The sequence below is a fragment of the Diadema antillarum genome, unplaced genomic scaffold (assembly GCF_040938485.1).
Source record: "Diadema antillarum isolate AM-2024a unplaced genomic scaffold, OU_Dant_1.0 seq00001410_RagTag, whole genome shotgun sequence".
Lineage (NCBI taxonomy): Eukaryota > Metazoa > Echinodermata > Echinoidea > Diadematoida > Diadematidae > Diadema > Diadema antillarum.
The window spans coordinates 784452-799071 of NW_027272164.1; positions in this window are offsets into that span (position 1 = coordinate 784452).

Consider the following 14620-nt stretch of genomic DNA (forward strand, 5'->3'; position numbering starts at 1 on the left):
ACATCAGTATTCGAAGCTTGATTGTTTAAGCTTTTAAAGTGTTCGAAGAAATCTTCTATTGAAATGTTCGAAGGCGCTGTAGTTATTTTTTTGTTTCTACTTATAATATTCCAGTAATCTTTGGGATTTTTACTTTTCAAACTCCTTATGTTAGTATGTAAGTCAGCAAAGTATTTTCTTCTCTTTGATCGTACAAAGTTTTTATAACTCTTGCCAATTGTTCTCTTTTCATCCATATAATCTGATCTATTTTCTCGACATTTGTTTTTAATTTGCATGAATTTTTTCCTATATTCTTTGCACTCTTTATCAAACCATGGCTGTGAGCTAGAAAGAGTCGTTTTGCTAATACGCGATTTACTCTTCATCTCGTGCAGCATTCCAGATGAAGAAGCCGCATTAACATACACTTCTTGCAATAGATTGATCGCTTTGTCGATGTCCTCTTGACCAACATTATCAACATTTATGGACTCGATAAAGGAATCTAATTCGGATATAGCAAAAGCGTTCAGACCATTTACAAACTCCGACTTCCTATCGTTATTCCATTTAATCCTTCTCATTTTGTGTTATAATTGTTATCATCCTTTTCGGAACTATTGGCCGTTTTGTCAACACTTTTCAAACAAGAAACAGTTGATGACGTTTTTGCATGTATACTTAAGACGATCGGGCAATGTTTGTCGGACAAGAGTTCATCAAACATATCCACATAAAAATTACTGAGGTTCATAAATAGTTCAGATGAGGCTATTGCGTAGTCAATGGTGCTAACATCTGCACATGTAACGCTACCTTTACCTTTATCATCACCAACTCTACCGTTAACAATATGTATATCTAAACATTTACACAGTTCTATCAATTTAAATCCATTGTTATTGATTGTGTGATCCATATTCAGTATTGTATCTGTCGGTGCTAATACCAAGAGACTCAAGCTAGAAGCTTGGTACAGCGCGCGCGAATGCAAGCGCTGTCCAATGAAAGAGCTCTTTCGCGCCACTGTACACTTTGTGTGGAGCACAAGTACTAAGTACTTCCGGCTTAGGAGTGAATTTTACAGACATTTCAAAACGGAAAAACTAGTATAAATCATGCTTGCGTCTCCTTGACTCCAATATATGATGAGCATCTAAGTTTCCTCTCTACGAAAAAGCCAAAACCAGAAACAACGGTTTCTTAATCCGGTCAGGAACCAAAAACGAACTTTAGATAACAAAATCTTCCGTGAAAAGCAGGTGAAATTTACGTAAATTCAACTGATTATAACGTCTTGACAAGAAGCGATATTATACGCAAATTTGGTATCAAAATAAAAATCAAAGTCTGGGGAACAACTTATCGTGACTTGTAACCATAATGAATGCATGTAAATGTCGCTGCACTGTGAAAACGAAAGCCCTGTCAAACTCTCGCAAAATCTCGCACTCAAGAGACACCTTCGGAACGCAAAGATCGTCAACGAGAGTGCTGAATAAATCTTGCCGGATCGGCTCATTAGCATACGTGCTGCGGACTGACTGTAGCTGTATAAAAAGACTTAATGGAATGGGGGCGTGCTTCAACTGCCCTGCTCGCAGGATCCGCAGGTCAATTCTTTCTCCAGCTCCCGTAGCGATACCATTTTCAACTGATGGCAATACTGATAGATTCAATGATTGTGGTTTCCACGTATAATAAGTTGGTCGAGAAGACTATACATAAATAGTGAATGGTGCGTCTGTAGCTATTCACGAAGTGTTCACCCCGTCCCTTCCCCCCCCCCCCCTTTCTTTTTTTTCTTTTTTTCTTTTTTTCTCCTCGAGAATCGTACGACAATGCGAACGGGAATGTGAGGTTATGAAGAAACAGGTCTAGTACTCTGCCATCCCAGTATGATACAATATAACCATGAATTCCTATTTGAATTGTCATAATCTTGTTTGCGCCAGCAGATACTCGAATAGAAAGCTTTGAAGAGTTCGAAGGTCACCAGTTTCCCTTTGTTCCTCCAAAGTCGACATATTGTCGAGCCCCGTTCGAGCGGTTCACCCCTCGTCGGAACCTTCGCACATGAATGCGTCGCATAGTTCACGTAGACTTTTGATGATACCGTGCTTTGTGAATAATCTTGTCCGTGGCTCGCTTTTTTGTCCGTTTCTCTCTGGTGGGCTTATAATGGTCGACTTTTGCCGCTTGAAATGTACAGCAGCACCACCAAAAGGAGGTTGCGTTTGGGTCGCATTGAAGCTGGAGTGGGAAAACAGGGTAATGGCAAAAGTAACTGAATGCAGTGTAGTTAACTTGCAGGCTGTATTTTATTTTAGTTGTGAGTATAATTGCGTTAATGCACGAAAAATACATGTTTGGACACCTATACCGAATGTTTTAAACCTCAATATCATTTCGCATTTCATCGAACCTTACATGCAGTCGTTTATCTGATGAGAATATTAATTCAGAAAGAAAGAAAAACTGTTTTAACATCAGTGTATATGAAATTATTGTCCATGGGATAAACGTGACACAAGCAGACAAGTATCTAAGATGCTAAGATGTCGAACAGAGATGATAATGGGCGTGTAAAGCAGTGGGACTTGGAGAGGGAACTTCCTAAGCGTGAAACCTACGTATCGAGAGTAACACCACAGTTTTCAATTGCACCCCAAAGTAGTTAATTTTCCTCTGTGTGTGTGTGTGTGTGTGTGTGTGTGTGTGTGTGTGTGTGTGTGTCTGTCTGTCTGTCTGTTTGTTTTCTAATCCATACTGGTTTGTTACCATGTTTTGTAAAAGCAAAAGAGCACTTTCAGATGAAAGTAAGGTAGAGCAAGTATAACGCTGCATTTTAGTAGTGAATGCCACTGAAATAGCACTATTATGGCACTGCTTTACTGATGATTGTGTGCGTCTGTGTTTTTGTGAGTGGTACAACTTAATATTTTAACCTACATGACCTATTAGGATACTTGTAGTAAGCACGATACAAGCTATAATCTATACCCTATATTCTATGAGATATAAATCATACACTCTTGCACACAATAGTACCAAGAAAATGAATAAGCAAACTAAGATCATCGAATCGAACGGAAGTTGAAGTTAAGGATGGAGCGACAAAAGAAGATATCCTCGTGATAAATGTCTAATCTCATTGGCCCGAATTCACGAAGGTGGCACACCTATTTCGGTAAGAAATCAGTAAAGCCCCTTTTACACTTTCACGGATTGCTACACGGATGAACACGGATCGTCATCCGTGGTGTTCCGGCATGCAAAATATCGCTTTTCCTCTCAATGCCGGTGTGAATATGATCCCAACTGGGCGTCTATACACGGACAAGTACGGAGCCTACACCGACAAGTACGGTGCCTACACGGACAGACAAGGAATGAACGCGGACCACAGTGGAAACGATACGGAGCTAACACGGATATCAAGGAAACGCACGGATGCAACTGGGTCCCTTCGCGGCCTTTACTCGGATATCCCCCAAAAGTTGACAGATGACATTATTTTGCTTTTGCTTACGATACCTTCTCGGACGACATGCCTCCAGAGTTAAGTATAACAATCCGTGACCAGAAAATATCTACTGCAGCCTACATATGCCTCTGCTTGTCAACATCATAAATCAAAATCTGTTTGTTGCAAACTCTCATTTTGCGGGAACATTATGACATAAAAAAGCAAAACAAACCAAAACAAACCAAAGTAAAACAAAGCAAAACACACACACACACACACACACACACACACACACAAAATCAAGGAGATGTGTGTGGGTCACTGAAGCTTCTCAGACGAGCACTATACGAACAGTATAAGGGGTTGCTGGCTGTATACTGATGGGGGGGGGGGGTGAGGGGAGATGTGAACAAATTTCATGGACTTTACGAGCTTGTACTGACAAAATACAAGAATTTTTATCCCGGATGGAGCCGATAGTAATACGGGCGTCCCGACATCTTCACGGATTGTCCCGGACGGAGTACGGCGGCAACACGGAGTAGCCGGCGCTTACAAGGAAGGAGTACGGAGGCAACACGGAAGAGTTCGTATGGATTTTCATGAAAAATTATTAAGCAAGCTTACTTTTTCCGCGGACATACCTGATGATCAAGGATAAGGCCGGATGACTTCATGGAGTCAACATGGTCATGCCGGAAGCAGTACGGATAATCCCGGATCGACGATCCGTGGTCATCCGTGATGCGATCCGTGAAAGTGTAAAAGGGGCTTTATTTCTTAACAAAATATGCCATGCGACACTTGGCGCCCCATACAAAACTACGGTCTCAGTTATATATGAAATGATGAGTGCATTTTTAGGCTGGATACAAGGTGGTACTTCTCGTATCCAGGGGCCTTTTACGTTTACTTACTGAACTAGTATTTTGTTTGGCTGTTTTAATTTTGTGCGTTGGAGTGCAACAACTGTCAGACAAGACGGGTTATCGTCAGTAGATGGCGCCCGTGTGATTATGAGTACTGTGCTTTGATTTGCATTGACTTGGCTCGGTCGATAGCTGCTGCGCGTCTGCCTCCGGATCCAAAAGATACGGGTTCAAGTCTAACCAAGGAGGTTCAAATAGTTCTAACTGGTTTAAAGGGATGTTATAGTATTGGTGGAGATGAAGATTGGGCTTTTAACTTTTTGCGAGATACATGTGCCAAGAAACCACTTATGGAAATTACAAAGCATACCATTTTAAGAGGAATTTAAAGTTTATTTGATGAAAATTGATTTTGGAATTGCTGAGACATCCAAAAACAAAGTAAAACAAGGCGACGGTAATAAAAAAAGTAGGTCCCCCTTTTATTTGAATCGCTCTGTTTTGGATATCTCAGTCATTTCTAAACCAATTTTCATCAAAATGAACGTTGAATTCCTCTTGGAATTACATGCTTTTTCATACTTCCAATAAGAGGTTGGTTTCAAATTATCACACACACAAAAAAAGAAAAAAAAAGATAGAAACCTGAAGTTAGGTCTTTACCAAAACTATATGATCCCTTTAAATTATTTAAAGAGCTGTCATTGTTCTATGGATGAACAAAAAATACCACAGGACTGGTGCATTTGTACCTTTGATGATCAATGTTTGATGCCGCCATCTTTCTGAGCAATCTGAAAACTCATTTTGAAATCTAATGTCGGATATGATTTTGCCTGTGTATTTATCAAATTACCCCAAATTTCACCTAATGATAAAACATACAAAACGAATATGTGCAAAAGTGTAAAATAGAGCTGTATCATCATGATCATGTAAAAGTTTTTGAAAGTGTGCTTTCCTGGCACGACTGGAAAGCTTACTTTATCACTTTTCTGCTTAATTCCGCCAATTAAAAAACTAATATGGTATAATCTTCAATTATGAATCTTTATAGATTGATATGTCAGATTAGTGTCCGGGCATGCCCAGTCCAGTAATTTTGATATTTATCTAATCAATTTTAATGCAGTTTTTATTCGCGCATCCCCATGACTCTCGATACCATTACACTTTGCCGATCTTTTATAAGTATATAAGGGATGGCGAAAAATAGTTACCATCATTATGGACATGTCTTCCTTTAGAGAGTTGCTGGTCATTATGCAATAAGTCTTGAGTCAACTGTCTTCTTATCTGCGAGTTGTAGATCCAGTTTGGCAAATATTTTTGAGTGGCGGCTTCGATCATGGGTTCACAGGAAATAAGACAGTTGTGGCGCCACTCTCTTGAACATCCTTGGTCTATCTAAGCGATATTGTGTGTGTAATCAATCATATCGTCCTTTCTTCGATGAGAGGCAAAACACTATGTCCCTCGGATAGGTCATAAAAATGGACGTCCCATGTGTGTGAGAGTCACAACTCATGCACGTGGAAGATCTCGCTTCATTCCTTCACCGCACAGACTGACAGAGCAGGGTGCAACCCGGTGAAGCATGGTCCCACCTCACACCCAGTATACTGGTCCCCATGGAGGACCAGCTGAATGTGGACTATCCAACAATCTTCTCTTGATGGAAATGAAACAAACAAACAGAACACCCAACTATAAGACCAAGAGAAACCACGTATCACATGCAAACTGAAAGAAATGTGTATAAATATATAAATAAATAAGTAAATAAATGAATGAATAATTGAAAAAGTAAATAAATAAATAAATAAACATATATATATACATTTATATTCATATATATATGTACATATATATATATATTTATATATGATATATATATACATTTATATATGATATATACTATTATTATGTATGTGTGTGTGTGTGTGTTTTATACTATCTTAAGCACAACATGAATGTCTGAATACGAAGTACATGTATTTCATATAATTACATTTGTGGTGAATTGTATTGTGCTCAGGTAGAAAAATTTAAACAAAGTCATAAAGAACTGATTATGTTTTAAACAATGGGTAATTAAGTAGGCTGTTGGAAATTGATTCATATTTCACATTGTAGACATTGTGTACAAATTATAGACAGCATATTGTGACATTTTTGCATATGATTGCAAATCTATTTAAGCTTAATAATCAGTTATTTCAAAGCTGTAAAAGCTTCATGTATGTTTCAATGAATGATCGAAAGAATTCCAAAGCTTAGGACCAGTAAGCATAAAGTTCTATTGCCAAAGCTAGTGCACAGGAAGATGAAAGTAACAGTTGCTTGCCTTGTTGAGTAATCATGTATAACTTATTCTCTTGGAACACTTCCTCAAAAGCAGCAGGGGTGTATCATTTATTGCATGCCCAATTTCACCTTACTTTGTACAATTTGAATATTACGTTATGAACATGATAAAAGGAAAAAAAATATAGGTAATGTAAGCCAGGTACATCAAATGTAGGGCAACCCTGGTAACCTGTGTTCGTAAGCTGTAGGGGATGGTAGACAGTGGTACTTTTCCTGGCTAAACATGACAGGCACAATGTCAAAGAAATGAGTGAATGGAAGCGAGTTATTCGTACTATAGAAGCAACCTCATGCGTTGAGGAGCGGGGGAGGAGGTGGTGGGTTCACGGAGCGACCCCGTTACAGTTTTCAAAACTTTTTTCCCCCCAACTACTAGTTTTTACATCTAAATACTTGTCCACGGTTTATCACAAGGACAGAGTGTAAGTCTCTCTTGAGTGAATTAACGGTATTGTACCCTGATTGAAAAAAAAAAGAAATGAAAAAAGAACATTGGCCCGGGATCTCGTATCAGCATAAAAACTCGACACGGTCGAACAAAAAACGGGCAGTGATGCCAAGACGATGCAAACGTTAAATAAATATATTATAATAATGGTGATATGAATACTTGCCTTTTTATGCGAGGTAGAGGAGAGGGTTTATTTGCCATTGTTGTAAATAACAGAAGCGCGACATGGCGGTTCCGCTGTATTGGGTTCTGCCTGCTTTGACCTCGACTTATCATGGCGACCAAACACAATGGAAGTTGGTGCTTGGGCAATGCAAGGGAATTTACACTCTTCATCCATTCTGAAGACGAGATTCTATTGTTGTGAATGAGTGAGTGTATGTATGTGTGTGTGTGTGTGTGTGTCCTTCCGTCCATCCGTCTGTCCGTCCGCTCATATTCGATAACAGGGAGCTTACTAGATTTTCGCGATCGACGCAGACGTTCAGCGGGAAAAAACATGTTCTGCGCATGCGCTTACAATGTATCAAAAATCTTGCGTCGTCTGAGTTTTCACGGTCGGTTCTGAGCCATTTCTGCATCCGCTGAAATTCACGACGCAGAGAGCTAGCTACCTGATGCAGTACTCATGGGGGCGCCATCTCCGCGTCATCTTACAAACTACTTTGTAACATGACACTGGCAGAGAGGAAAACGGCCAACACAATCGCCGTCTAAACGTCCGCGTCGCAAATCTTAAGCTTCCTATTTGTGGTATTTAACAGCATACTATTCATACAGAAGAAATACTTTCAGGAAAAGTAAACACAATAGTATATGTATATATATATATATATATATATATATATATATATATATATATACTCTTATTAGACAGAGTTTTCAAATCCCTTCATAATGACTTCTTGCAACTTCTACCCTTCAGCGGAAAGATTCTTCTACATTGCTGCCATTCACGCGATTGTAAAGACTGGTTGGAGATGCAAAGTAATTTGGAATTGCATTTTTTACAAGATTGCCACTGAGGGCGGCACGGCGTGTGAGACACGTCGAGAATTGAAATTATGCCGCACTCGCGGAATGACATTGAAATCAAGCGCAGTGACCCATACAATGCGAGAGGCAAAGTTATAAAAAAATAGTAGGCCCTACCTATCACAGCGTCGAAACCAACACATTGTTGTGTGGAGTCGAAAGAACGTCACTCAACATTGTACTGTAAATTGCAAATACCCTCAGTCGATGTATACGATATTTGACCTAATTGTAGGTTCGTTTTGTAAAATATGGTCCTCCTGCACACATCAAGGCAATTCTGTTTCCATTCAGGTGAAATTTGGCGCTAGCGTGCAGTGTGCTCATGGAGAAGTCAAGAGCTATGATTGTATATGGCGCAATATTATTGAAGACATTTGCTGAAAGCGAAAGAGGCGTTGTCCAGAAAGTTCTATAGCTATTACAAACCTTCTGATTGGTGCATGTCAGGCGCGCACGCTGTTCTCAACTGACGCACCCGACAATCATACATGTACTGTCGAACCATGACGCGTCTGTATTTCCGCCTTCATGCATAGTTATACTGGAGTTTAGTAATCTTTACAGTTGCTGCCAACTCATTAGCATGTGATACTACGCTATGTCATTATGCCTTGTTATCCCCTTTCCTGTGTAAAATCGTGTGAGATCATTCTATACGGATCATAGCACGTAATCGATACTCCTTGCGAGCTGAAACAATCAATATAGAACAATGTTTCTAAACGTTTGTATTGCCTCGTCAGTAAACACTTCTGCAACAGAGAGAATTAAACGCCAAAGAATAAAGCAGCATACCCTCCGCACCCAGACGGTTCCTACCCAAAAATTTCCAATAGAAAGGCATGTTTTTCTTGTGCGCGAAGTGGAAAAACCTCCAAGGTCTGTGTCACATTTATTGACAGGTTAAAATTTTGTAGATCCAGTCAGCCAAGCAAGGCCACATTATTGACTGTGAGACTTTTGTATGAAAGAAAGAGAGAAAAGAATAAGAAAGAACAAGAAAAATACAATTCATCCCAAATGCTTCGTTACAGCGAATGAGCAGAAAATATTCCTACATTCAAAACAAGTGAATAGAATGTCTAGAGGTTTGAGAAAATAAGCAGCAAAACAATAGGCATGAACCCGTCCTAGCTTTAGTTATCTAATAGAAGCCCATGGAAAGAATCACCCACGTTGCTTCCTTTCAATCCCAAGGAAATGCATCTCTGTGGGTTGACGAAAAATACGTCACTTTGAGGTGACCAAAGAAAAGAATACGCAAAAGCGGAAAGAATTCGAACAAATTTCATTTTGAAAAGTTCTTTTGTCAAGAGCTATATGAATTACACTTCTTAGTATGAGTATGTTCTTGTTGATTTGTCATTGTTCAATGTGATCACACACATACACTTGTATACTGCGTTGAGAGGTTCATCACGATATCTTTCTTTTATAAAGTCTTCGTCCTTCATGTCAGAGAAATTTTCCCATTCAAATAGAATGAAGAAGCCTGGAAGAATTAAGGTGATCAACCAACAGTCTGTTTGATTACCCGGTCTACCTGAGCGATTACTTGTGTAATCATACAGGCCTCTCTAGTAAGAGACAAAATACTCTGTCCCTCTGATATTACAGCCAAATGCAGGTCCCGTGTACACTAAGAGAGTCACAACTCATGCAAGCAAAGATCTCGTTTCATTCATTCATCGCAAAGAGCAGGGTGATTAACCCGGTGAAGTGGTCCCGCCTAACATCCAACGGGACCCCATGGAAGACCAGCTAGAGCAGCTGAATATGGGCTATCCAGCCATCTTCTCAGATAGAAATAAAACAACAGAGAGATCACAGTTGAGACAATCAACAATTCTTTGTAATGAGCATAAAGTATTTCAAATGTTTACATCAGCTCGCGAATTGTTACATTGTGAGGTAATAGACTTTGAACAGATAGAAATAAAATTGATTAACGTTGATTCAATGGATGGGTAATTCATACATGTCATAGGTTGCTGGAAGTGGAGCCTACATCCTCACGAAAACATAACATTTTTGTATATGAATTAATGACGTGTGTGTTGTTATATCATCTTCTGTGTTTCATTTTGAAATGTGTATCTATGTATGCCACTTGAATCATGAAGAGTTTTTATTTTATTGACAATAAAATAAATGAAATTAAATGCAATGAAATCCTGTCAAGAGTGAAGGTGATAATACACAGGGTAACAGTATTGCTATTGACAGCAACCACCTAACCCTATTCCTAGCCAAAATATCGGGGGGGGGGGGGGGGATAGACACACAACTGACTATATAAAATATACCTGAACAGAAAATCTGCAGTACGCTGCAAAAAGTCTGGTGTTAACCCGTTGAGGGTGACCCGCAGAAAAATCAGTCCGTCCTCAACGGGTTGATATGAAACACTGAGCTGATGTTACATTTTTGGTGCTCGTTTGTGGTGTTAAATTAACACCTCCGGGTTTCACTTCTTATGTATGTATACATATAATCATTATAATTTATATGTATTATAGGTAATTAGGTACGGTTCTTCTTATCAACTTTGAGCTTCAACAAGACGAACAAGAACTTTCCGACAAAGTACTTGATTTTTGAAGAAAAAAAAATTGAACACATTTATACCACAGTAACACCAGTTGGTGTGGTCTCCTATTGACACTGGGCGGATGTTATACCATTGACATTAACACCAGCAATATCAAATCGACACCATGTGGTGTCATTGTTTACTCACACCAGCACAGTGTAAAAAAAACAACAACAACACCAGCAACAGTGTCAAATTAACACCACGATGTGCCAGGTGAACACTTTTCAACACCATCACAACATAAAAAATGCCCTCTATGCATGACCATTGGATTCCATTAAGTGCCAGCGACGGAGCTAATGCTGTGTTTACACCATGTTCCCGGCGGCCATGCACGTTTCAGGCCACCGTGGACAAAGCGGGATGGACGTGAGACAACGCGTTGAGATATGATAGGCAAACGTGACAGGCCGTGATTGCCGTGGATGTCGTGTGTCAGATTTTTAAATTGTCGTAAAATTGCCACGGCAGTCCCGGTGCTTATGAGAAACCTTGTATGTTATAATAAAACGGGGTGAACGCAACAAAACACAACGGCAACTAATAGGCCGTAACAAAACTTGGAGGCGGTCCGTAGCGGGACGCGACGAAAATATTGATAGTCTAGCCTGACCATACGCTTTGAGAACAGCGTCTGATAGGTAAATAATCAACTTTATATACCTCATGAATGAGATTCGTATCAGTGATTGGTCAAAAGAATATCACGTGACAAGGTGTAGTCCCGTCTATCTTATCATGTGATAGAAAGGCAAAACCCTCGTGATAGAAAGGCAAAACCCTCGTGATAGTAAGTCAAAACCCTCGTGATAGAATTCGTAAACCCTCCGCGACTTTTGTACACATAACAAGTACACTAGACTTCGCGCGCGGTGTCCGCAACCCCTCCCCAAGGACGTTCACTACGCGCATCGTATTGACCGATTCTGTGACGCGCTATGTGTATTTTTAGTATTATTTTTTTTTTTTTTATTATTAGCACGCGCGCAGAATGAAGAACTGCGTTAGCCAATGGGCGTCTCGTACTGAGTGCGCGAATGCTTGCTAGTGCGCGAACCTTTGTTACAAGTGCGTGATAAACATGTTGCCCGGGGGTGGGGGAGAGCAGGGGGGGGGGGGTCGGCTGATACACACCGATACACCCACTATGGCTGCGCCCTGTGCCGTAAAATGTCTGCTGCCCTCAACGAACCCGAATCGGTCAATACAGTGTACAACATAATGCACAATCATCGCACTAGCGCACAACAGATGCATGTTTCAACATGGCATGGTGATCGAGCGCTCCTCCGTGATTTGACGTGAGTTGAATCAAAGATCGTGCACTTTGTCTTTAGGATTTCTTAGGATCCCGAAATAGAGACAAATCTCAGCATGTTGGAAATATCGAATTAAAACACGAGCGACGGGAAATTGGATGTATATTGTAATCTTCTGCCAAGATTTTATGCAGGAGCTCGCCGAAGGCCGTGTGACTTACCGTGAGTGAGTACCGTGCGTACTTGGTAGTCTACGAAATGCACGAAAACCATGCAAGCGAGCGCTGTGGCCTGATTTTAGGGCTAGGCCTACCAGTTTTACTGCGTATTTTCCAAGCCCTATACTAGATCTTGGTTAAGTCTTAAACGATGAGGTATATAAAACAAATATTAACTGCTCTGTATTCGGATAGTGGTAGAAATTATCATTCCACCATCATCCTCATGAGCAGTCAATATTTGTATAATGTTCACCGGGACGAGGACTGGAACGAACAAGACTAGAATACGAAGAGGGGAAAACAGGAGAATGTCTCATCTACCAACGTCGCACTACGTTTCGAGCAAACGGGGCTGTCATGGACGCCGGGAACATAGTGTAAACGCAGCACTAGGTCTCGATCTCAAGCGAAATAAAAACATATATCGATTGTACACCCACTTATACCTCAAGACGAGATGCTAGGGACGCCAAAGGCGAGCTGCAAAGGCAGGGGAAAAGGCGTTAAACAGAACCAAGCAAACATGACTGGATAGAGGATAATCCACCTGTATCCTTTCCTCGTGTTAATCATGTTTAGTAATAAACATGATAAACGTTCAGATAAGTGACTGATAAGACCCATGCTCACACATAAGCGAAATCACTGCTCGGCAGCTGGTTATCACAGGCTGCAAAAAGGTTTTTTTCCGTTGCCAATTTAATTTGTCTTTGAACAACAGATATACGGCATCCTATGTTTGCGTAAATATATGCATGAAATAATGCCTCTTTGTTTTCATTTTGCATTGTGTTAGGAAAAATGTTGGATATTTGAATATTAATCATTCATCTGTTTTAACTGTCAGATTCACATTATACTGTGCTCAATTAGTTCGTTCAATTGACTTTGTATTTCATTTATGTATGAAAAAGAAATTCAGAAATAATATAATCAAATCAAATCAAATCAAAATGGTTGTCAGCGGTCGGCCACCGGTTTCGGAGGGCTAGAGGTTTCCGATTCTGCATCGAAAACCTTTTGATGACCAAACTGGTCAACGATGTCTTTTTTTTTCTTTTGTCGAGCTCACCGGAGGTGAGGGGAGACTAAGGGATCACCTGCGGCGTCTGTCCGTCCGTCGTCCGTCCGTCGTCCGTCCGTCCGTCGTCCGTCCGTCCGTCGTCTGTCCGTAACGCTACAAAAACTTCAATAACTCTTTACTCTGGGCTTCAATTGCAATCAAACTTCGAGGGAAAAGGGGTCATACAAAGTTTCACATTTTATTATATATGAAGGTCACCTCAAGGTCAAAGCTCACAGGCAGGGGTCAATGAACTTTTAGAACCGAATGTTAAGTTTTTATGGCACTTTTCTATTATGGGTCATAACTTTTGATCCATAACTCCACTTGTGACTAAACTTGGATGGTAGATGTCCCTTGGGGAGTGGATGGTCACCACAAGGTCAAAGGTCACAAGCAGGGGTCAACGAACTTTTAGAGCCCAATGTTAAGTTTTTATGGTGCATTTCTATTATGGGTCATAACTTTTGATCTATAGGTCCGTTTGTGACCAAACTTGGATGGTAGATGTCCATTGGGGAGTGGATGATCACCACAAGGTCAAAGGTCACAAGCAGGAGTCAACGGACTTTTAGATCCCAATGTTAAGATTTTATGGCGCATTTTGATTATGGGTCATAACTTTTGATCCATAAGTCAGTTTGTGACTAAACTTGGGTGGTAGATGTCCCTTGGGGAGTGGATGATCAGCACAAGGTCAAAGGTCACAAGCAGAGGTCAACGAACTTTTAGAGCCTTATGTTAAGTTTTTATGGCGCGTTTCGATTATGGGTCATAACTTTTGATCCATAGGTCAGTTTGTGACCAAACTTGGATGGTAGATGTCTCTTGGGGAGTGGATGGTCACCACAAGGTCAAAGGTCACAGGCAGGCGTCAACGAACTTTAAGGGCCTAATGTTAAGTGTTTATGGCACTTTTTGGCCATACACATTTCCCCTTTTATATCTCTTTCTATCTGTTATATCTCTTTTTTTATCTGTTATATCCCATTCGCGTACAATTTCTTGTACGCGAATGGGCGAGACACATTTTGGCACTTGCCTTGTTTTTGTTTTGTTTTTGCTTTTTTTTTTCGTTGGTCGTAAACCGGCAACCGGTCACCGACTGGTTGTTCACCTCTGTAGGACTGTTCTGCAGTGGTTTCTGGCCCTTGGCAGAGTGATATTTGGTCGGCAACCAGTTGCCGAACAATATGTCAACCAAATAAAGACTGATTGCCGACCATTTTCAAAGTGGTCCCCAACCACATTTCATATTCATGACATAAATAACTATTGAAAAACCCTTAGACATGCCTACAT